This window comes from Xiphophorus couchianus, chromosome 5 (genome assembly GCF_001444195.1).
Source record: "Xiphophorus couchianus chromosome 5, X_couchianus-1.0, whole genome shotgun sequence".
NCBI lineage: Eukaryota > Metazoa > Chordata > Actinopteri > Cyprinodontiformes > Poeciliidae > Xiphophorus > Xiphophorus couchianus.
In genome coordinates, this window is record NC_040232.1 from 1 (window position 1) to 22,508 (window position 22,508).

Sequence of the window (22,508 nt, forward strand, 5' to 3'; positions counted from 1 at the left end):
GAAGTCCTCCAGACCACTAGGGGCAGTCTAGAGCAGTTAATATTGTCTACATAAATATGCAGTTGTTCTGTTACATTGTAAAATTATGGATTTTTTCCAACTTTTGGTCATTACGTTAAATCATGACATCTGGTCTCTTGTGACAGTCTGAGCTCATTTGGTTTGGTTCTGACTCCCCCTGGTGGTCTGGAGTGAGACTGCAGCGTTTAAACTTGCTGCTGTTTCCTGTTGCATTTGCTTCTCCTCTGTTCTGACTCACCCTGAGGCTATGAGCGCTCTGGACTGCGCCATGGCGATCCTCTGCAGCGCCGGCCTGCTCAGCCCGGCCAAGCTGGACCGCTGCGGTAAGGGGGCGTGGCACGCCGCCGTCGACGATGGCGTGCGTTGCGGCTTCATCACCACGGGCGATGGAGACGGCACCGGGGAGGGGGGCGTGGTGACGCCGCTGGCGGGGGTTATCAGCGTGGCGGTCGGTACCGGTTCTGTGGCTGAGGAAGAGGAGGAGGAGAGCTTGGGCGGAATAGAGGGCGGGTTCTGGTTGGAGGCGGGCGGCTGCGGCGGCGGCAGCGCAGGCGGCGGCGCCTGCTGGAAGGCGTTGAGAGACCCATGGAAGAGGTGCCGGCGGTGAGGGCGGCCAGCGACTGGGCGAACAGCTGGGCGTTCCTCCGCGGCGACGCAGTGTTCTTGGTGATGGCGAGGCCATGCGGCAGAGTCTGGTAGTAGGCGGGGCTCTGCTGCAGGCCCCGCCCCAGAGTTGCCGACTTAGACGGGCTGAGGGGGCGCAACGCGGGGGGGGCCAAGTTCTTGGGGCGCTGCATGGTTAGAGCCCGCCTGTTCAGAGTCTGGAAGGCCGCTGCAGCGCCTGCTGCACCTCCTGCACCGCTCTTCACGCTCAGGACCAGCATGCACTGCTGGCAGGAACACGGCTGGCCCAGACCCAGAACCGGCAGGCCGCCGTTAGAGGTGACGGGGCCTCCCACCCCCATGCTGGCCCCAGATACCCCGACGCCCAGCAGGGCCCCTGTCAGGCCCCCTCCTCCTCCCACCGCGCCTCCTTTGGGGACGGGCAGGGCCGGACACCAGCGGGTAGGCCAGGTCGGCGCGCCGCTGGATCCGCCGGCACCGCTGGCTCTGCCGGTTCACCTGTGGGTCAGAACAAGACAAAAAATTTGTCAGAATCAAGAATTGATTTAATTTCAATCATTTAATTGAGATTCTTAATAACTGGCTTTGCTGGATCCAAGAATATCACTGGAAAGTTGAGTGGAAGGAAAAAACTTTAATTAATGCAGCTTTGTGAGGATTGTAAAGGGAAGTCCATCAAAGAGTTTGGATATGTGAAACACACAGAGATATTCAGAACATCAGAGATCCACCAGAACCAGATTTCTATATGAAAAACAAAATCATTTTAGTCTCTGAGCTTTTATCTAACCTGCTGCTTGAGATATTTATCAGAATCTGAGTCCAAATCACTGCTGCGACACCAAGCTGGAGAACCAGATATGTTCAGTGAACAGGACACTTAAAACACTTCCTGTCAGCTGATCCAACCTGCGTTCTGTAGCCTAGCAACACTTCCTGTCAGCTGACCTGCGTTCTGTAGCCTAGCAACACTTCCTGTCAGCTGACCTGCGTCATGTTCTTAAAGTCGATGAGGTAGCAGAAGCCCAGCGGCGTCAGGTCCAGGCAGGTCTGCTGGCGGCTGTGGGCGCTCTCGATGGCGATGGCCACCTCCATGTCGTACGGCGTCCAGGTTCCCGCGTCGTTCTCCCACTCCCACTGCCAGCCCTGACCCGGGGCGGAGGCCGGGTCGTAGAAGGTCCTCCGGACCGGACGGATGGTTCCTGGAACAGAACAAAGGAAATAACGTTCCTGATTTTGCTTCATCCAGTGATGGCGTTAGGACTTCAGAGAAACATTTCTTTGGGTTTTCCTCTGAGTTCTGCTGGGACTGTTCCGACCCAGAGATCAGATTTCTGCTACAAATTAATATGTTTTAGGTTTTGTATCTCAGAAATGCAGAAGGAGACAGAGATGTCAGTATTTGTCCCGAGTCGTGTCCTCTGAGGCTGCATGCATGACTTTCATTAACATACTTGAGAGGAAAAACACCCTCCCAGCTCCATGCAGTCATTCTGAGATCACATTTGAAAGCAGGACTTTCATCTGTTCAGCTTTATTCTGCTGTTTCACATTCAGGCCCAAATAAATAATCTTAGAACAAGCCAATAAATATCCCTAAACCCCAATAAACCAACGGAACAATGGCTCTCTGTGTCGCGCCGGCGGCAGGACGGCGGCTCGACCAACCAACCAGAAACTAACCCCGTCTCCAAGGCAACGGGCTGATCAGCCGGCAGCAGAAAGACGTGATCATGACGACATGAAGAGAACGACGGACTGAAGAACCGAATGCTGCGGCTCGGTTTGAACCACAAGATAAAGATCCAAAGAAACCAGCAGAACATCAAATGACGACTGAATGATGGACTTTATGGTCCGAATGGTTGGATATCTGGCCGACACCAACAACTGATTATAACCACCTTGCTGCCCTGTGTGTGTTTCTGCAGGGGGAGGAGCTTGGTCACGTGGTGTTGGTTTGGTCATAATGATGCATTTTCTAAACCCAGTTTGTTGTCCTGGGTTTTATTTGGGGGTACCTGGGTGAAGGAGGATGAATTGAAGGGTGTGAATACTTTAGGAGAACCAGCAGGAACCGGCCGTCCCTCCAAACCTGGCGCTTCTGTTTCGTATCGTCTCCATTATGTCAACAATAAGGAGGAGTAATGTGCTGCTTTATTGATCCCTGTGGGGATTTGTCTCTGAATTCATGAACAGCAGAACGTGTGTTCAGTCAGAGAGCGCACACACACACACACACACACACACACACACACACACACACACACACAGTCAGTTCATCCAGGCTGCAAAAGAGCGAGAGAGAGAAAGACTTACTCCTGAGAACAGTAAACTTTCTCTGTCCAGTTTAGGACTGAAAAAATTAATCAGATTAAAAGAAAGAATAACAGGGTTTTAAAAGTTTAAAAATAAACTTTAAGCTGGTTGGTAATGGTTAATAGTTTGGTCCAAATTAAAAACAGGTTTTTGCTTCCTGTGTCGCTGCAGCAAATACTGTATGTACTATTCATGAATCTCATGCAGGGCCACATAAAATCAGTCCAGAGAGCAGCAATTAGGCCCCGAGCCACAGCTTGGAAACCCCAGTAATTATTGTGTTTGTCAGGCTTTGACTAGACCGATATGCAGCCCCAGACATGCTTTCTCTAAAATAGCTTGAGACTGATTTAAATACTTTTTAATCATAATTTTTTTATCGATGTGGATAGAAAAATAATACAAAATATGGTGCTAAACGTTTACTTCCATGTCGCCTGACCCTGACATGCATTTCTATGAATATTAACTTCATTTCTGTAAGACCTGACGATTCATCTGCCTTTAACGTGACGGAGGTGAAGAGCGGCCTGGAGCAGGTGGAGGAGGAGGAGGACCATCTGGCCTTCATTGTTCTCTGACCCCTCCCTTCACACACACACACACACACACACACACTGCAGAGTGACCAGCAGGCAAACAGATGTCCGGTTTCTCTGGAAGAATCTTCCACTTCAACATTTTTCCTCAATTTCAGGAGTTTAGGGGTTAAAAGTGAAACCAGCTGAACAAACCGCCTTCAGTCCTCCAGGTCTTCTTCTTCTTCTTCACTCTAAAACATCATGACTGCATGACTTGTGACTTTTCTCCCTCGCGGCTCAACTTTCTCTCACTTCAAAACACGCTAATCGCTAATTTCAGCAACATTAAGCGCAGCGGTTGACCTGCAGTCTGACCTTTCTGGTCTTCAAAAGGCTCCTGACGGCCTGGAGCTGCAGACCGCTGAGGCAGCGCGGACAGAAACGACAAAACTCATGAAGCAAACGAGCCTTAATGAAGCTCCAGGGCTATAATCTGCCCACTGGAGAAGGTCAAAGGGCAATCTGTGGCACATTTTCAGCTGGATCAGCAGAGTTGAGGCTGAGGCAGCAAACAGGAAGTGGGATCATCGTTCAGCTGAGACAGAACCTCGTCTGACCGCCGCTCACATCATCACAACAGGCTGAGTTCCTGGAATGAGGAAGACAAGAGTTCTGACAAAAACTCTTGTTTAAAGCTTTTAGTTTGAAACAAGCCGGTTCTGCCTTGGCACCGAGTTTCAGTCGGGTCAGACGAAGGATCCAGGAGTTCAGCTGATCAATCAAAGAGTTCGTCTTTACAGTGAATAGATAAACTATTGACTTCCTCTCTGTTACTGCCACAAATTAATTTAATACAAACAAATCTCTGTTTCACTCAGGATGAGACTACAAGCACCAGTTGACTGGACCTCTGTTGAATTAGGTCAGTTACTTTAAAGGAAGCGAATATTTATGCCATCACTAATGAAGGCCTGCAACTAACAATTATTTTAATAATCAATCATTTTGACAATTAACTAGACAAAAGAATCAGATTTTTTATTTAACCCCATAGAAATAGATTAAACATTGCTACTAAGAATTGGAATAGACCTGAATCTGAACCAGATGAACAAATAATTTAATTTCCTCTTTGAATAAGAAAATATATATTTTATTGCCTAAAGAGCAACAGCAGCATAACTTTAGTAAAAACGTGAAAGCTCAGACTGAACATCAGGACGGTGTAGGGCTGATCTGAGGATTATTTTTTGGATTAACTGATTAATACCTGGATAGCAAAAGGTGTTAAATAAAGTTTATTATACAGAATCTGAACCAGGTGAAAATAAAACTTCCACTAGAGGAAATTTGGGCCGAGCAAATTTACAGAAAACGTGAAAATGTAGAAATGTTGAACAGCTTTGGCTTGATTGCTGCTCTGTTTATGATATTGTTTTATTGATTAATAAATTAGTTGAAGCTGAGCATTTAGATTATTCTAACTCCATCATGCTCTGGTTGCTGGTTCTGGTCATGTGACCCCTCCCCCCCCGCTCCAGTAACCCGACATGCAGAGTTTCAGAACAACGTCCCAAGCAGAAGCCGTGTTCTGACCTCTGAGGGTTTTATCCATTCATCATAAAGCAGAGTTTCCTCTCTCCCTCACATTTTCACCCCTCTCCTACTTTTGACTTTGCGCCGACTCTCGCTGCCTTCAACTCTGCGTGTCTCTTTGTCTTTGTCCCACCTTGAAAAAGTCGGCTCCCTTGAGTTTTGGGTTCAGACTCAATTTTCAGCTTCAGAGAGTATGAGAATAAAACGCAGGAAAAAAACAAGCGCAGTGGGAGAGAGATCAGGTGAACCAAAGAAGAGCTACATGTAAGAAAAGCTAATCCACACGGGCTGAAGGCAGACACAACCGCTGAAATGTCTCACACAACGCTGCTGTGTGAGAATTCAGTCCTGGTTTCATGTCACATCCGTCTCTCACAGAGATGCTGAGCTTTTCTCACCGTCTGACTTCACATCAAACCAAACTTTTCCTGTTTAGGTCAGTTAGGATCATTAGAGGACGTTCTGACACGAGAACCAGAACAAGGATCCCGGATAAAGCTGATGGAGGTCATCCTCCTCAGAGAAACACGGGCTGAAGAGCCGCTCTGAGAGGAAGAAGCCATGAAAACAGATTGTAAATGTTCTCAGGGACAAAGTCCATAGTTATTGGACACACTTTCTGTAATTTAGGGCTGAAATGTTTCATTGTGATGAATCAATTTCTTAAATAATCGACTAATTTTGTAATTAATTAATCATTTATTAGAGTATACACTTAATGTATACTAAAAAAGAATAGAAAAGGCCATTTGCTGAGAGAACATCTCACAATCAGAGCTGTAATTAAGACAAAACGGTACAAAAACATCAATACAGGTTGAACTTAAGATAAAGAACTGTCTATAAACCTTTTCTACCCAGAATGCCCAGCGTGGCAGTTTTAGTTTCACCAGGATCAGATTCTGAGACAAAAAAAAACCTCCTAGTATGCACCTTCTGATGTCCAATTATTAACTGATTAATAAAACAACTGAATTAGAGCTGTGCGATGTATCGAGTATACTCGATGTATCACGATTTTTTCAATTCACGATAGTTAAATTGCTATATCGCAACCATCGAGTATAAATTGTCTTTCGAATAATAAACATTCGACATTAAATTCACTGCGAGTATGGTTTATCCGACACCCTATGAATGCATCACTAGTCCCTCCCCCTCCCAACCTGAAAATTTTCTACCAATCACACTGCGCGGAGAAAACAAACATCATGGACCTTACTACAGGGCCGCGTTTCATTGGCTGATGCCCATTCTACGTGGTCGTCTCACAAACACACTTAGCTTCCCGTTAGCTAAGTACAGCATGATGGCAGAACTGATACAACTTGTACACCTTGTAGCCTGTCTGCTACACAGTCTTACGTTAGCTAAACAGATCAATATGCAATGTGTCTGTATCTGATATACACTAAAGATTTTATTTTAGCAGAAAAGGCTTTGGACTAAACTGTTACTCCTGTTAGCCACGTTAGCACCAAGTACAGCTAGTCAGTCAACCATCGCTGTGTTCAGGGAAGCGCTGATTAATAATCCAGAAATAAATATCAAGCCTGGAAACTTGATATCGTAACGGACTGAATGTTATGTTTTTAACGTAATCTTTGCTCGTCTTGCGGGGCGCAGGCGGTTGCCACGGTAACAGGTGTGCTTAAACTACAGAGAGAGAGTAAAAGGTAGGAGTGGTTTTGAGTTGATCACCTGTTCAGGTTATTTTACCTTTGTTTCCCTTTGCTGTGGCTCATTACAGCCGCTGTAGTTTCTAACCGTTGGACTAATTACCTCGTTAGTTTGTGAGTTTACGTCATTCACAACAAACATCAAATAGAACAAATATATTTCATAAAATTTTAACAAACAAATGGCTTCTACCGCGCGGTAATTATGTGAAATTAAATTAATTATATCCCAACTTCAGAAGATTTGCCTTTACCTTTACAGAGCTTATTGGTTCCTCCTATCAGTCTGTAGCTTCTCATATTGAGGTCAAAGTTCAGATCTACCATAACTGACTGACACCTGCTGGCCTCAGGTTTGCAACCAGCTTGTGACTGAGAAACCAGTAACCTCCTCCCAGTGGCAGAGTCTCACTGAGGAAGAAACGGCATTAGGTTTTCTATCACTTTAATATTTCTGCTATAACTGATGGATATTCGCACATAAAATCAGTCAATAGTTTAATTTACAATTTTTATGTCTTCGTCTCATGAGGTAGATCTCAGCCGGCTGGTGAGAGAAAAAGTAGATCTTGGTCTCAAAACGTTTGGGTCCCCTGATGTAGAGGGTGTGTGGATCTGCCGTTCTCATCGAGCGAAAGCATTTTGCTGTGACGCTCAATGTTGGAGGCGTCGCGAGGCTCAAACACCTTGATCTCATCCAACAAGGATGACAAGAACTTGTTAGTTCCTCTGTCCATTTAGTAGCTGATATATTGTGAAAATCCGGTAGAAATGATGCACTAATCAGTCATGTTTACATAGAAACAATTCGCCGCCAGGCTTTGTTTGTGAGACTTGCGGTCACGTGGGTCGGTTGTGGGCGGAGCTTGGTAAGGTCCATGGTGACAGCGAGAGTTTGAGGTGAGCAGCTGAATGAGACGGTAACTGAAGAGGAATCAGATGAACTGTCTAGTTCAGAAGAGAAACAGCAGGATCAATAATCTGGCAGCGGTTTGGATTTTATATGGAGGATGTCAAACAAAATTAGGTAATTTGCGAAACATGTTATGAAACTATTGCCACAAAAGTTTGTACCACAAATTTATTTCACCACCCAATGAGACTAATCTTTTACCTGCCGTCCATAGCCTGGTTTGTTAAAGTAAAACCTGGAGACGTAGATATGATTCATTTAGTGCTGTGCAATGGGAACAATAACTCAAAACTACTCATTCTTTTTTTTCTCGCTCTGTCGGCTTTACGATACACGTAGACTCGTTGCCATAGCAACTGACAGGATTCAGGACCAAAAACACTCAAACATTTTCCACATAGAGCAGAACATTCAGTTCATTACAGTTTTATGCTTTTAGACTTGATGTGTATTTTGCTTTTATTAACAAGTGATCGCTGTGGTAGATTAGCCACCGCTGCTATTAGCCACCGCCGCTATTAGCCACCGCCACTATTAGCCACCGCCGCTATTAGCCAAGCTAACACAGCGGTGGTAGATTAGATAATTTAAACACCTGCTTTACTGATGACCTGTCAGTTTATGTATTTCGCCGTTTTTATTTTTAAGCTGAACCAAAACACACATTATTCCACAGCACAACTATATGTTAAGTTTGTCAAAGTGAAGCATAGCTGACCTACTTCCCTCGCTATTTTTTTCCTTAGTTAAAACTTATTTCTCACCTTGTTATGTAGTCATATTGTAGACGGTTCATAGCAAAACACTGCATCCCTTTTATATGAGCTTACATTTAGGTCTAGCAGAGAAATGGGGGCGGGAACGTGTTTGGGTGAAATCATGCTGCAAGGAGTCTAGTTTAAAAAAACATTGGAGTTCATTTAAGAATATCGTGATATATATCATGTATCGTAATATAGCAAAAATATATCAGGATATTAGATTTTCCTCATATCCCCCAGCCCTATGCAGAATGATTAGTTTAAAGTGTGAACAGACTTTGTTTGTTCTGTACCAATTTTGTCTGTTCATGGGTGCAATTTGGGGGTGTGCGTGCTTCTTCCTGTCAGAGTCCTGATGAACAGAGAGCCTCTGGTTCAGTTCATGGTTTGGTTCTGTGGATTCTGCTCACTGAACTCGTTATTTTTATTAATACGCCTTGCGTTTACTGAACCACACTCGTTCTCCTGATCGTCTCTGAGGCTCATTAGCGGCTGTATTTTGTTGCTGGCAGACGTGTTGCGCCGCCATCAGAGGACGCCGCCGAGTTATTCTTAGCTTTTCCTTCTCAGCTGTTAGGAGACAGGAAAGGAAATCCAAATAAACACGGCAGCGTTTCCTCTGGTGGGAAACTCAGGAAACGTGTCAACTTCAACAACTTCCTGCGGCTGCAGCAGGAGAGCCTCTGCAGCCGCCCTGATCACTGCCAGCTTCCAGATGGAAACACACACACACACACACACACACACACACACAGGCACACCCCCACAGAGACACACACACACAGGCAGCTGCTAGTTTAGCTTAAGTTAGTTAGTCCTCCAAACGAGTTAGTTTAAATCTTTGATGGCACTCCCATTCCTTTGTTTGTCACCACACTTAAGAGAACCCTCTGGTCTCTGGGGAGCGCCCCCCGACCCCGCCCCCCAGCCCTGCGCCCCCCGACCCCTCAGCCCCCGGCCCTGCGCCCCCCGGCCCCGCTCCCCCTGGCCCCGCCCTCCATCGTGACCCCAACGCCTCGCAGCTTTGTGTGTCTCTGGGAATGTGTCTCCTTCAGCCGGCCCAGCTGGAGCCCGAATAAAAAAAACCCAACAAAGAAAGGAAAGTGACGACGAGTTGGTCTGAGGGAAACCTGTTGTAATATCTGGAGGAACACACAGATCTCCCAGGACCCTAAACGCCTCATCTGATCCATCTGATCCACAGGACTGGCCGTTTATTTTAGGGGTCAGTAAATATTCCACACCAAAGCACCAAATATAGGTTTTTATTCTCACTGGAATAAAAATGTCTTCAGTGTTTAATAGTTTCATTGAGAGAAAAATTCAGAGTAAAACTCTGACCTGCTTTCCTGTCCCACAGCATGATGCTGCCACCACCATGTTTCACAGTGGAAACGTCATTTTCAGGCTGATTTTGCTCCACATGAGGTCACAGGGAGTTTCATTTTGGATTCCTCTGATCAGACCACAATGTCTTCTCGCTTTCTTCTAGCTACGTCTCCATAAAAGTCAGATTGATTAGACCGACAGCTTTCCTGTTAACAGATTATCTCTGTGAAAACTATCAATTCTCAAAGTCCCTCTTCATATTTCTGCTCTATTTTGTGTTTGTTCTGCTCTTTTAATCCCTATAAAGTCGTAGGACGTCCGGAGTTTCAGAATGACAAAATGTAGAAAGTACAAAGCACCACCACGGATAAAAACAATAAAACAAGTTTTGATTAACGTCGTTTCTCTGCGTTTTAAACCAAACCGGCTCCTTCCTGGCATCCAAACGCACCATGGCTGCCATGCTGTCAGCCTGCTTCCTCCACTCTCACTGCAGCAACACGCAGATCTGGAAGAATGCAGCCAGTTAAAGAAAGAAAACAGAAATCTAAGTCCAGATGTAATAAGAAATTCCAGGATTCAATGACTAAAGTGAACCAGAAGGAAAATCAGGGAGCGCATCTCGTATCTCACCCAACTCTAAAGCCAAAGAGTCTGAATACCAAGAAGAAACCCGACAGAGGAGCAGAGAGATGGAGAGAATTATCTCACTCCTTTCTGAGTCGCTCCATCGCAAAACAAAACCCAAAGGCCTTCAGGAAGGAGGGGGGCTGCGCTCATTAGACCATGAAATATTTCATTCTTCCCACAGAATCTGTTGGCCTTTTCTCTGCAGGAGGAGTTTGCAGCTGTTGGCCCGTTTGTAGCGTAAGAGCGCAAAAAATGTCCGTCTGCAGCAGCTGCTGCAGCCCGTCACTCTGCTGCGTCTTCTCCACCCTGAGCACAGACCGGCCGAGAAACACACTGCTGGACCCGAGTCCGAGTCACGCAACGAGTCCAACAGGCAGCGAGTCCGACAGGCAGCGAGTCCGAGTCACGTAACGAGTCCGACAGGCAGCGAGTCCGAGTCACGTAACGAGTCCGACAGGCAGCGAGTCCGAGTCACGCAACGAGTCCGACAGGCAGCGAGTCCGAGTCACGTAACGAGTCCGACAGGCAGCGAGTCCGAGTCACGTAACCAGTCCGACAGGCAGCGAGTCCGAGTCACGTAACGAGTCCGACAGGCAGCGAGTCCGAGTCACGTAACGAGTCCGACAGGCAGCGAGTCCGAGTCACGCAACGAGTCCGACAGGCAGAGAGTCCGAGTCACGTAACGAGTCCGACAGGCAGCGAGTCCGAGTCATGTAACGAGTCCGACAGGCAGCGAGTCCGAGTCACGCAACGAGTCCGACAGGCAGAGAGTCCGAGTCACGTAACGAGTCCGACAGGCAGCGAGTCCGAGTCACGCAACGAGTCCGACAGGCAGCGAGTCCGAGTCACGCAACGAGTCCGACAGGCAGAGAGTCCGAGTCACGTAACAAGTCCGACAGGCAGCGAGTCCGAGTCATGTAACGAGTCCGACAGGCAGCGAGTCCAAGTCACGCAACGAGTCCGACAGGCATCGAGTCCGAGTCACGCATTGAGTCTGAATCGCAGCAGAGAACTGAGCAGAACCAAACATTTAAACCATGAAGTCAACTGGAACAACAGTTTCCCTGGAACATCTGGACCAGACGCTCTAAAGGAACCATGAATTATTTTCCTCAATGTTGATCTTTTTTTACTATTACGGGTTGGAGAAAAAGTCCAACTTTCCCTGCAGAATCACAACAGGCCTTCTGTGGTCCATGTTTGCAGAATCAGGAAGTACCGTCTGTTTGGCTGAGGCCCAAAAACTGAATCCTGAAACCTCTGAGCAAACATCTCAGTTCTCCTCATAAAGAAACGCAGCAGAAAATGCTAACTTAGAGGTGATGTTACCCGTCAAATCTCCGCCTCTCTGGAAGCAGCTTTTCATCCAGGAGAATATTTTTATGATTCATTCTGATTCATAAACCAGAATCTCAGACATTCCTGCTGTTTTTTTCATCACACCTGCTTTTGTTGAACGCCCATAAAACAATCTTTTCTACTTTGCAAATCCAGATTAGCTTTTTTATAGGTCGGCATTTTGATGAATTATGGAAATAAATCAAATTACAAAGGGCTCAAATCTCACAGATCAATTATTTAACTGTTTTTGACTGAAGACTTTCAGTTCTGATCTCCATTATAAATATGAGAGTATGGCTGCTGATCAAACCAGAATACGTGAGAGTGAAATCCTGCAGGTAGCTTATCATTTATGGATGTAACTACTTTTATTCTAACATGCTTTACGGGTAAAATAAAACTTACTTTTAAAAAATTCTTTATTTTTTTTTACTTTTTGTTTATTCAAATTAAAAATGGATACTCCTTTTAAATTCTTTAAAGAATTAAAAAACAGATTTAAAAGTAAAAACTTACTTTAAATCATCAGAAATGTCCCTGTGGTAGAATAAATTAGAACCCAGCCCTCCATCTGATTGTTGATTTCTGCTCTTACTTTTTTGACAGTTGTTATGAAGTGTAACCATGGAAACAATGTGTTTTTACAACTGAGAGCAGCTGATTAGCGTCTTAAAAGCTAAGAGCAGAGAGAGAAGGAAGAAGTTCAAACCATCATAAGGAACAGGGATGGTATCCCCTACTCCAACGTCTGTCTGTCACAGCCAGGCAGAGTTCAAGAGAAGCTGCAAAAGCTAATGAGATGGACTAGCAGTGCTTACCCTGCTAGCAGGCCATGACAGTCAGGAGAATGTCATACAGTAACCGTCTTCAGTCAGAGGCTTCTACAGATTCATTGCAAGACTGACTGCTACTGGAGATGTTTCCTGAATCACCATCCACAACGACTCTTTGAAGATGATATGAATTACAACAACATTTAATTTCCTTTAGGGATAAATAAAGTGAACTGATCCTTGGTTTTAGGATGCGGGGAGTAAAATGCTGAAGTTTCTGCTCTGCTCACAGGACACGGACCAGAAACAGCCGTAAAACGTCAACAGGGAACGTCCAGAGTTTGGAGAGAAAACACATCTGCAAGATTCACTGTCCAAAAATCACCTGCTAACGTATGTAAAAACTCAAAGCTTGTGTTGCCCCAACATATGGAGCTGTGTGCTGATGTTCCAGCAAAAACAGTTACGCATGAAGGGCGTGTGCTGAATATTTTACATCCAAAAATGCAAAGTTTACTGCCATGAAAAACACACACGGTGTCATTTAGGGTTCTCAAACTGCAGACTTGTGCAGGCCAACATCTGGCAAACAGCTGGATCACAGAGCAAAACAACTGGATTTATCCTCCAGAACTCACTAATTTTACACATATTGGTGTGTTTTGGAGTTAATTTCCACTATAATCTGGATCAGCATCAACAAACCCAGACAAGACCTTCATCATCTCCCAGCTCACCTGTGTCTTGTCTGAACTGGTGCATGGACTGGAGGTCGATGATGTACGGCGAGAGCCTGCTGTCGACCTGGCCGAGGACCACGCTCCCTCCGCGGGGGTCGCTGCTCCGGATGGCCGCCTCGATCTGGTGGGAGACGGCGGGGCTGTAGGGCCGCCACCGGCCGTGCTCGTTGAGCCATTCCCACACCACCACAGCGGAGGCCAGGAGCATGTTGTTACTGGTGGCCCTGGGGAGTAAATTAGTGTTAAACCAGGAGGGGAAGACGGGATGAGGAGGGAAGTGTTGGCTGGGAACGGAGCCGGCAGCTGGAAGCGGCGGCTAGCCGCCCAGCACAGACACAAAGCGCTGTTTTTTCTCCCTGTCATCTGATTTTAATGTATTATTCTCTGAGTTTGCGGACATATTTATACCTAACTATGAATAAATAAAATCATACAATGTTGTAAAGCTAACAGATACCCAGGCTCGGAGCCTTACATGGAGCCGCGGAGGAGCTAACACCGGGAGGAGGCGGCACATTCTTCCACAGAGCTCCGGGCTTCTCTCATGGCAGCTGGGCGAAGCAAATCACGGTCCTCCCCCGTTATACCACCGTAATGCGTGGATAAAAACCCGGGAACTGAGCAGGCACGAAAAAGTGGATATTGGCCCTGAGGTCGGCTTCTTTCCGGCCGATGTTTTTCCTTCCAGACGGGCTAACAGCAGCTCCGGCGAGTCGGTTGGTTCATAGCCCGTTTTTTGAGGCCTTTAGAGGGGCAGAAATCTCCGCGCTGTCGTCAGTGATGTTCCGCCTCCGTGCTGTGGTTCCCCCACGGCGCGGGATTACTCAGAACCAAAAGGGCATAAATACCCCACGAACACCTCTGTGTTTAAATTTGCTTTCAATTCCCCTTTTATTACCGACGTGTCTGGATTTAGCGATCCGAAAAGCGGTGGCTTCGTCCAACACTCCCCAACCTGGAGAGGAAAAACTGGTTCAAACCGGTTCTGGATCCCCGGGACACAACCTGACACATGCAACCAAAACCGAGCCTTTGTTCTCCGCTGGATGAACCGAACTAATCAGCCGTTACAAACAAAATCACATTAGGAGAGTCTTAAAGCAACAACTGAGTGAAAGATTCACCTGTTGGACTCCTGCGTCCTCCCTCCTGATCCAAGACTTCTGGAGCAAACTTTAACAAACTCCTTCATGAATTAAATCTACCCTTTAGGCTCCAGCATGTTCCGTCTGTCTCTCCCCTTCCACTCCACACAAAGAGAAATCCTCTCCAACTTTTATTTTATTTAATTAAACCAAACGAGAGAGGAAAAAGCCTCCCTGTGAAGTTAGGAGGAGAAAAACGGTGTGTTACCATGTTTATTCTATCCTTTTCGCGTCCATCTTCGCTTCATTGTAGCAGGAAAACAGTATGTGAGGCTGTGGAGTGGACGAGGACAACAGCCGCCCCCATCACTCAGCTCCCTCCACTCACCACGCCTAGAAATCCACTCGGTTCAAACAGAAAATAAACACTGCTTTTTCAGTTTTCATTTTATTTCTATCTTATTCCACGCTCAATAAAATAAAAGGGATAAATACCACACTAAAAGGCATGTTTTTTGGGTTGCTTTTTGTTTGTTTTTTAACATTTTCTGTCTAGTCGTTTGCTGCAACGTTTGAAAAAGTGATGAAATGTCGCCACCCGGTGGAGAAATTGTGAATATGGTGAATTTAAATGGTTCGGTCCGCGGTTGATTTTTAAGATTTAATTTTCATATTTACTTAAATATCCTTGAATCCGAACATTTTACTTCACGAAACCACGAGAAACAAAGTATACACATCATCGTGACTGTACTCCACTTGTTGATAAGATTTAAGTAAAAAATGACGTCATGTCCGGTATCTCAGGCTCCATAGCTCAGGGGTTAGAGCACTGGTCTTGTAAACCAGGGGTCGCGAGTTCAAATCTCGCTGGGGCCTGTGGTTTCTTTTTCAATTAAAAATTATTTTATTTACCTGCACATGTTATCAACTGTGTACGTTTGGAGGGAATGATTTGTTATAACGCAGTACACAGCTAAGGCCTTATGTTTCTGCTTGTTTCTGTTTAATATTTGTGACAATAAAATCTATTTCTGTTTTTGTCACGGAGCTCAAATTATAAATAACTGTTCCACACTTTACAATGAATATTCTGGCCTAAAATAGTCACAATTTGGATGCTTAGAATAAATTACCAATATTGATCATGTTCTTCTTTAAGGTACTTGAAAAAAACCTTTTTGGTATAAGTAGGAAGTTAATATGAAATCACGACATGGTGAAATCTTTACTGTAATAATTATAAAAGTACAATTAAAAAACTAATTTAAAATCATTACTCCCATATTAACATTATGTGTTACTTTATTGCAGTCAACAGTGGACAAAATAGGCATATATCTTTATGAATATGAAGTTACTTACTAGCCTAAATCTGGCCTTACATATGTTTACTCTTTAAGTCCATACAGGGATAATTGCAGTTTACACACCAGTCTTTAATTTTCTGAGGTTCCTTCTTTAGTCCTCAGGTTGTTCCAGGTAATAATTATGTCATCTTGTGACTCCATATTGAGCCTACAGGTCTGATCCACCATTATTCTTTTTTCCTACCCTCTCCTCTACAGCTTTGTCCTCAGGTAAGTTGGTTTCCTTTTTTCGGTTGCTGTTGGTTGTAGGTTTATGCTACTGATTTCTGTGGTGGCAGCATTTTTGTTTGCAGTGTTTTTGGGTTGCATTTGGGTTTTTTGTGTGTTTTGGAGTTTCATTCACGTGTTTGCTGCGCCGTTGTTAGGAGTCAAAGACGAATGTATCGGTAAGACTATCCAACTATCTTTCTTGATACTTTCTGAAATTGCTATTTGAGTGTCAGAATGTTTTAAACAGGAGAATGAACAAACTATAAGACGAAGCGCAACATATGAGGACGGTAGAGCTGATTGTAATACAGATTATAATGGATATGAGGTTTACCCCGCTCAGTGGCGATAGCTGGGTCAGAACCGAAATGAAAATAATACAGAATTCGCTGTCTATAGGAATATTTCTCATCATCTTCCTCACGTTGTTCAGAGCCCGGATAGCTCAGTCGGTAGAGCATCAGACTTTTAATCTGAGGGTCCAGGGTTCAAGTCCCTGTTCGGGCGGCCAGCTTTTTTTCTGTCTCAGCGTCAGTATCGGCCTAAAATTGTTCCGTTTAAAAACCCAGATTGGGAATAGTTCCGCTATTCCTGACCGTAAATTAACCTGCTAGGAATCAGAGCGAGAAACAAGGGCTTGAAATGAACAGCCAATCTCATGACTTTCCTTTCCAACACTTGACACTGATTTAAAGAAATCCTTTAGTGATGCCTTCAGTCACATGATCGACTCATCATCCGAGTGAGTAATCCGGTGGTTATATATAGTGGAAGTTACAGAAAACTCCACCCATCCGGCGCGCCGTTATCCTCACAGGCGTGCAAATGATGCGGTCCGTGTGTTCTGGACGAAGTAAACGGTCGAGAAAAGCTCCAAATACAGACCCCCAAAGAGATGTGATGTCGGGATAAAATACTAATCAGTGATTCTTGAGAAGTGGGACAAAATGGGTTTAAATTTTCCCCAAAAATGCTGCAATTATTTCTCAAGCTTATGTATACAAATATGACAAAAAATGTTTTGGAAGTGTAAAGATGCTCAGGTGCAGGCTCCCAGTTCTAAATTTCTTTTTTGAAAATTACATTTTTAATGGACCTGACCCAAAACTATCTGACAAAAATAAATATAAAATTAGTTTTAATGACCCCATTAGTGATATTTTTACTCAGTTTTACAGACAAGTGCTTCTCAAGAAATAAAATAAATATTATTTAAAACAAAAAACAACATAAAGTCCATCTGACGGAGTTAACACAGAACAACTGAAGATGGTGACAAAGTTAGTAAAAAGAAAAACTTGATACATGTGAAGTAATGCCATTTATGTAAAATGAATTAAAATGAATTAATTACACATTTAAGTGAGATTTGTCAACATTATCACTGAAAGAGTCACAATGTCAGTTAAAAACTCTGATGGAGTTGACAAAATGACAAACTACCTCCATTTATATGATGTTATTCTGAAGGAGGCCATATTGTAGCTCATCAGGTCCAGGAAATCTTTACAGTTTACAGAAATTAAACATTTATTTCACAAAATTTCATCAAAGTTTTGTAAATTGTCAGTTATGGTGTTGACACATCATGGTTGTGATGAACAAGTTAGGAATTAAACAGAAGAAAAAACTAAAGTATAACATAAGCTAACTAGCCTAGCCTAGCCCTGTTAGCCTAGCAAGAGAAAGGAAGACGTCATGGGGTCCTCAGAGGTTCTGATGCCCCCCAATAATGCCTGAGTATGAACATATATTAAAAAATTATTTTTAATTCAATTTATTGATACTTTTATAATTATTTATTCAAATACTTATACTTAATTTTCATAATATATTATCTTAGTATTCCTTTAATTGTTTTAAACTATTATAATGTATTGAGTTCTGCTCCAGGACAAGGGATTTTACAGACACCATCCACCTACTACAATGTTTAAAATAAAAAATATTCGGCAAACATTGTTGTGCTCACATGGCCCAGGTTAGTTTAGTCAGATTTTTGAAAAAATATATTTTGTGTATATTTTATTAAAATTTTGTGCTTTATCCATAGGACCTGTTTTGTCTCTCTTCTCAAGAATCACTGTAATACTACTGCTGCAGCTACTACTACTACTAATAATAATAATTAATAATATCTCTCCATTTCAAAATTAAGATTGAATTAATTAAAACAGTTGAATGTTTAAGTATGTATCCTGTTAGAATAATTATGTTTTGTTATCATTCTTACATAAGTCTTTAGTATTCACACCCCAGAGAGGAGGAATTTGTTAAACCGTGGGAAAGACAAAACTTGCTTTTTCCCTAAACCTTGAAGCTGCAGCTGCTTCTTATCTTGGGTTACTCCTTAAACTGCTTGTGTGTAGAATGTAGTTCTTCCTTGTTTCAGAATAGCTATTCTTTGATTTATCACTCTCCCACATTTCACTCTTGACTCCCTTCTTCTCCTGCTTAACAAAAAGACAGGCTCTGCTGCAGGGAGTCAGATGGTAAACACCTTGAAGAAGTGTTTTGCTATGTTTTCTCCTTCTGCAGAAGCTTGGTTGAAAACTCATGAACGTTGTCTGTGGTTATTTCTTTGTATTTAGGTAAACAAAATACCTATCATATCCCCGAAAAATAAGGGGAGGAAGTAACAAAAGGAAGTCAATACCAGAGATATCCTTCAAGCTTTTCGTTGGTTTTATATTGAATATCTTTACAAAGTACAACAAGTATAACAAATAAATAAAGTATTTTCTTGAGAAAGCTGCAGGCTTCGCTGCATTAAACTACTCACAACAAAATTACACAAACTAAATGCATAAATAAAAACACAAGCAAGAACAAAATACAAAGAAAATAAATAATATCCTTGTGATATTTGTAAGGACATAAACAATTTAGCCTCATAGTGGGTCCATATATGTGAAATAGGCTAATTGAATGATTGCAGTGTGAAAACTCGCTGTGCTGTGGCACCGTTTTGTATTTTAGTTGTTTGTTTGCTGTAGTTCCTGTTGGTGGTCTTTCTCTTCCTCTGTCTGGTTTTCCAGTGAGTGACGCAAACCGTCATAATCATAATCAGCAACCCAGAACACACAGCTGCAGAGTACCAGTGCTGGAACAGAAACTGGGAGGAATCTGGAAGTGCACACATCCAAGGACACAACATTAACCTAAATGTAAAAATACACTGCTTGTTTAGAGTTTATTCTAATAACAGTACCTCATAAAACAATGCGTCGTATGTCATCTTGTAGAGTCATGGTAAATACAAAGAGCTATCAGGAGATAAAAAGTCTCTCCGCTTCAGAGAGAAAGTAACTAGGTTACTGAAATGTCTGTTTGTGGTTTTGATGGTGATGATAATAATCTAAAAACAGATTTTGTTATTCTGATTCTGATTAACTGCCAAACTAGTCAAAACAGAGGAGCAGTGTATGAAAAACTAAGTAGACCCCTGCTGCTTTGAAGTATGTGATTTAAGAAGGTAGCAGACAGAGGATCAGCTCTTTGAGAGCAGGAAGTTTGACAGATTGCTGCTCTGAAGCATTGTGTGTGGTAACACAATGCCAGGATGGAAAGACATCAGCAATGGCCTTAGCTTATGTTCACACAGCAGGCCTTCATGCTCAATTTGGATTTTTTTGCTGAAATATGACATGTTTTGTGTGGCTCATGCATTAGTTCATGCTACTAATTAAATGCAACCGCAATCAGACTTCTGTGTGAACAGTTTATGACTCCCAAGCACAGAAGAAGAACGTTGGCGCCACACAGCAGCGCTCTGTTTACAGAAGTATTGATGGATGCTGTCATCTAAAGGTTCATGTCAAAGTTATTCAGCGATGTGAGTATCGTCACAAGATCATAACAAGATGCAGGAAGCTGATGAAAAGAAATCACAGCAACGGCATTTAGTGGAGCACTGACTGCTTCTATAAAGACGTCTGGATGTGGAGTCGGACCAGGAGTGGAGGGATTAGGATGTGGTGCGCTTCACTGACTCAGACTACCTTCATAAGTTCATAATAATAATAACTTTCACCCATTGATTGCATCCAGATTTATAGCGTCGGGCTTCTTTTGGTGCACAATAATGATGCATGTCTCAGATTAATGATGTAAAAGTTGTATTAAATGTACAAATCTGATTTTTTGCGAAGTGAAAAGATTAGAATTGTTCAAATTGTTGTGAAAAATTTGGGTCACATTTTCCTGCTGTGTGAATGTAGCCTAAGAAAAGCAAACCTATAAATCTAGGAAGGGTTAGAAGAACCTGTTGGGGTTTGTTGAACTTTTCTCTAGCATTAGGGGAAACTCATTAACTCCACATAAACTGCAAATTTTTTGCATTTGTCATCCCTAGAAGTTCAAAACATAGATGTTGCAATCAGTGTATAAAGGCTGAAGCCTAATGATGTTAGCATATCAGGTAGGTTACTGCAGAGAGGAAAATATTTTGATCCTTAAACAGTCCTCCAAAAGGAAATCCAAAGTTGTATGTTTCAGGAAAATCCAGATGTTCTGCATCATGCAATGTCATAAGTGAGGGCGGGAATGCTTACTATGAATCCGTGTTCCTTTTCCAATGATCACACGTCCATTCATGTTGGCAATACAGTAATACAGGCCCAGATCCCCCACTTCAACACCAGTGATCTTCAGCGCTAGAGACCGATTCATGAGACTCGCTGAATGACGAAGACTGAGCTGAAACACTGAAAACATGGATTGTAGTTGTTAGTGTTAAGTTTGGACTGTCACAAACAAATTGAATCCTTCTGGATCAGGACTAAAAGTTCTGGCCTACTCTCAACCGGCCGTCCCTCCCGGAGGCTGGCGTGGAGGACCATGGTTGGAATGAGGTCTGGGTTTTGTTTAAGCCACGTTGTCGTGTCGTACAGGTAGGAGATGTTGCACCCCAGAGTGACGTTTGAACCAAAGTGGACCTGCTGGACCTCAGCAGCTGGAACCAACAGCATCCAAAAGCCGGACGTGGTAATAAAACCTGGAGGGGATCAAATGGGCCAAAGCAGAACAAGTTTAGACAAAACAAACAACTTTCTGACAGTACCAGACAAAATGTGAAGAACAGTGGCTGGTTGTTATCTGAATGGATTTAAATGTAACATTCTTAGTACGTTCTGGACCCAAACAGAAACCATGACCCAGAAAAGTTTTTACTGACAATAGTAATGTGTAAGCAGGAATGGGACAGCTTCTCAGGATCGGAACTTGATTGATGGAGACCCGATAGATGGATAGGGCAACCAGGAAGTAACATTCAATCAGGAAGTTAAGGTTTACCCTGCTCAGGTAGTTTTCCAGGGTTTCCTCTTGGGAGAATTGAGGCTGATGAGTACCTTGAGTACTTGAGGTGATGACAGAGGAAGTGAGGGAACGGCTGGTTTACTGGGGATTGTTTCACCCACAGAACCGTCCAGAGACAGGGACTCCATACAGAGGAAATATAGTATTAAGTGTTGGAGAGCCTGGTAGTTAGGTATGATGATCAGACACCTACAGTCCCAGCCAACATGGCTGCTGGGCCCCATAGGTATTTTGGTCATACTGGGCCCCCAGTCATGATTTGTTGCTCCCAGTCCGCTTGACTACAAACTCAACAGTTGTTTACATTTCTGCTGTTGTTTACACAGTTTTTATTGTCACAAATACACAAAACATTTGAACATTTTTACTTTTAAAGTTATCCAACTCAGCTTTGCATTCCTTGGGATCAGAGTATTCTATTTTTGATAACTACACAGTATTTTATATTATTAATTATTCCTGGTCTTTGCTTTTAGTATATTTACATCATTTTAAATTGTGCATTCCTCGATTTTCTGTCACTTTGCTGCTGTTACACCTGAATTTTCTCACTGTGAGAAAATAATTCTATTCTATCAACATAAAGCTGCTAATTTTATTGAACCCTAATTAACAGAGTACTTATTGCTTGGACCTAATATTTGATTATTTAGATCAGTAGCAAGCAATTCTATTTGAAGCAATAATATAATGACTATTTTTTTCCTAAAATGTGATGGAGCTCTACATCACGACGTGAGGTTTTCACCAAATGTGAAATAGGTGAATGCTTGAAGACATTTGAGTTCTCCGATCTGCTCAGTCTTTAAACCATGATTCACTGAAGGCACCAAGTAGTTAGATAAAAAATGTTTATTAAGCCACCAAACTTTGGATCTTTTTGGTATTCAAAGAGGCTTTATCCATTTAATTAAAAAACAAATGCTGTTGTTCTTGTCCCTCAAGATCCTGGTTCTGTTTTTTCTGCTTCAGTTTGTAGATGTTTATTTAGTTTTAGATTTCAATATTTTTTAGAAATTCTTTTACATCTTCCTCATGGTTAGGATGGTAAAATGCATATCTTTATGCCAACTGCTGCCATAATTCAGTGTTCTGATCCCACATCTTCATCAAAGATTGTAATAAAAGCCACATATTTATTAAAAGTAGCTGAGATGATCCCACTGTGTGGAGGTTTACTGATTCCATTGACTAAACTTGAATCTATCAGAAAGTAAAAGATTTTTGTATTACTTACAAATGAGAATCATGATAATCCAGTCTGCCTTCATCTGGTT

At 43.1% G+C, this 22,508-nt stretch overlaps 2 non-coding genes and 1 pseudogene across 2 annotated transcripts; 2 read left to right on the forward strand and 1 right to left on the reverse strand.

The window, feature by feature from the left end:
* Positions 1-19: 19 nt before the first annotated feature.
* Positions 20-14,554, reverse strand: LOC114145575 (E3 ubiquitin-protein ligase DTX4-like; annotated as a pseudogene).
* A 584-nt stretch (positions 14,555-15,138) lies between these two features.
* Positions 15,139-15,211, forward strand: trnat-ugu (transfer RNA threonine (anticodon UGU)). Its single transcript has one exon. It is a non-coding gene; the product is annotated as a tRNA-Thr (tRNA).
* A 1,135-nt stretch (positions 15,212-16,346) lies between these two features.
* On the forward strand, positions 16,347-16,419 carry trnak-uuu (transfer RNA lysine (anticodon UUU)). Its single transcript has one exon. It is a non-coding gene; the product is annotated as a tRNA-Lys (tRNA).
* The last annotated feature ends 6,089 nt before the right edge of the window (positions 16,420-22,508 follow it).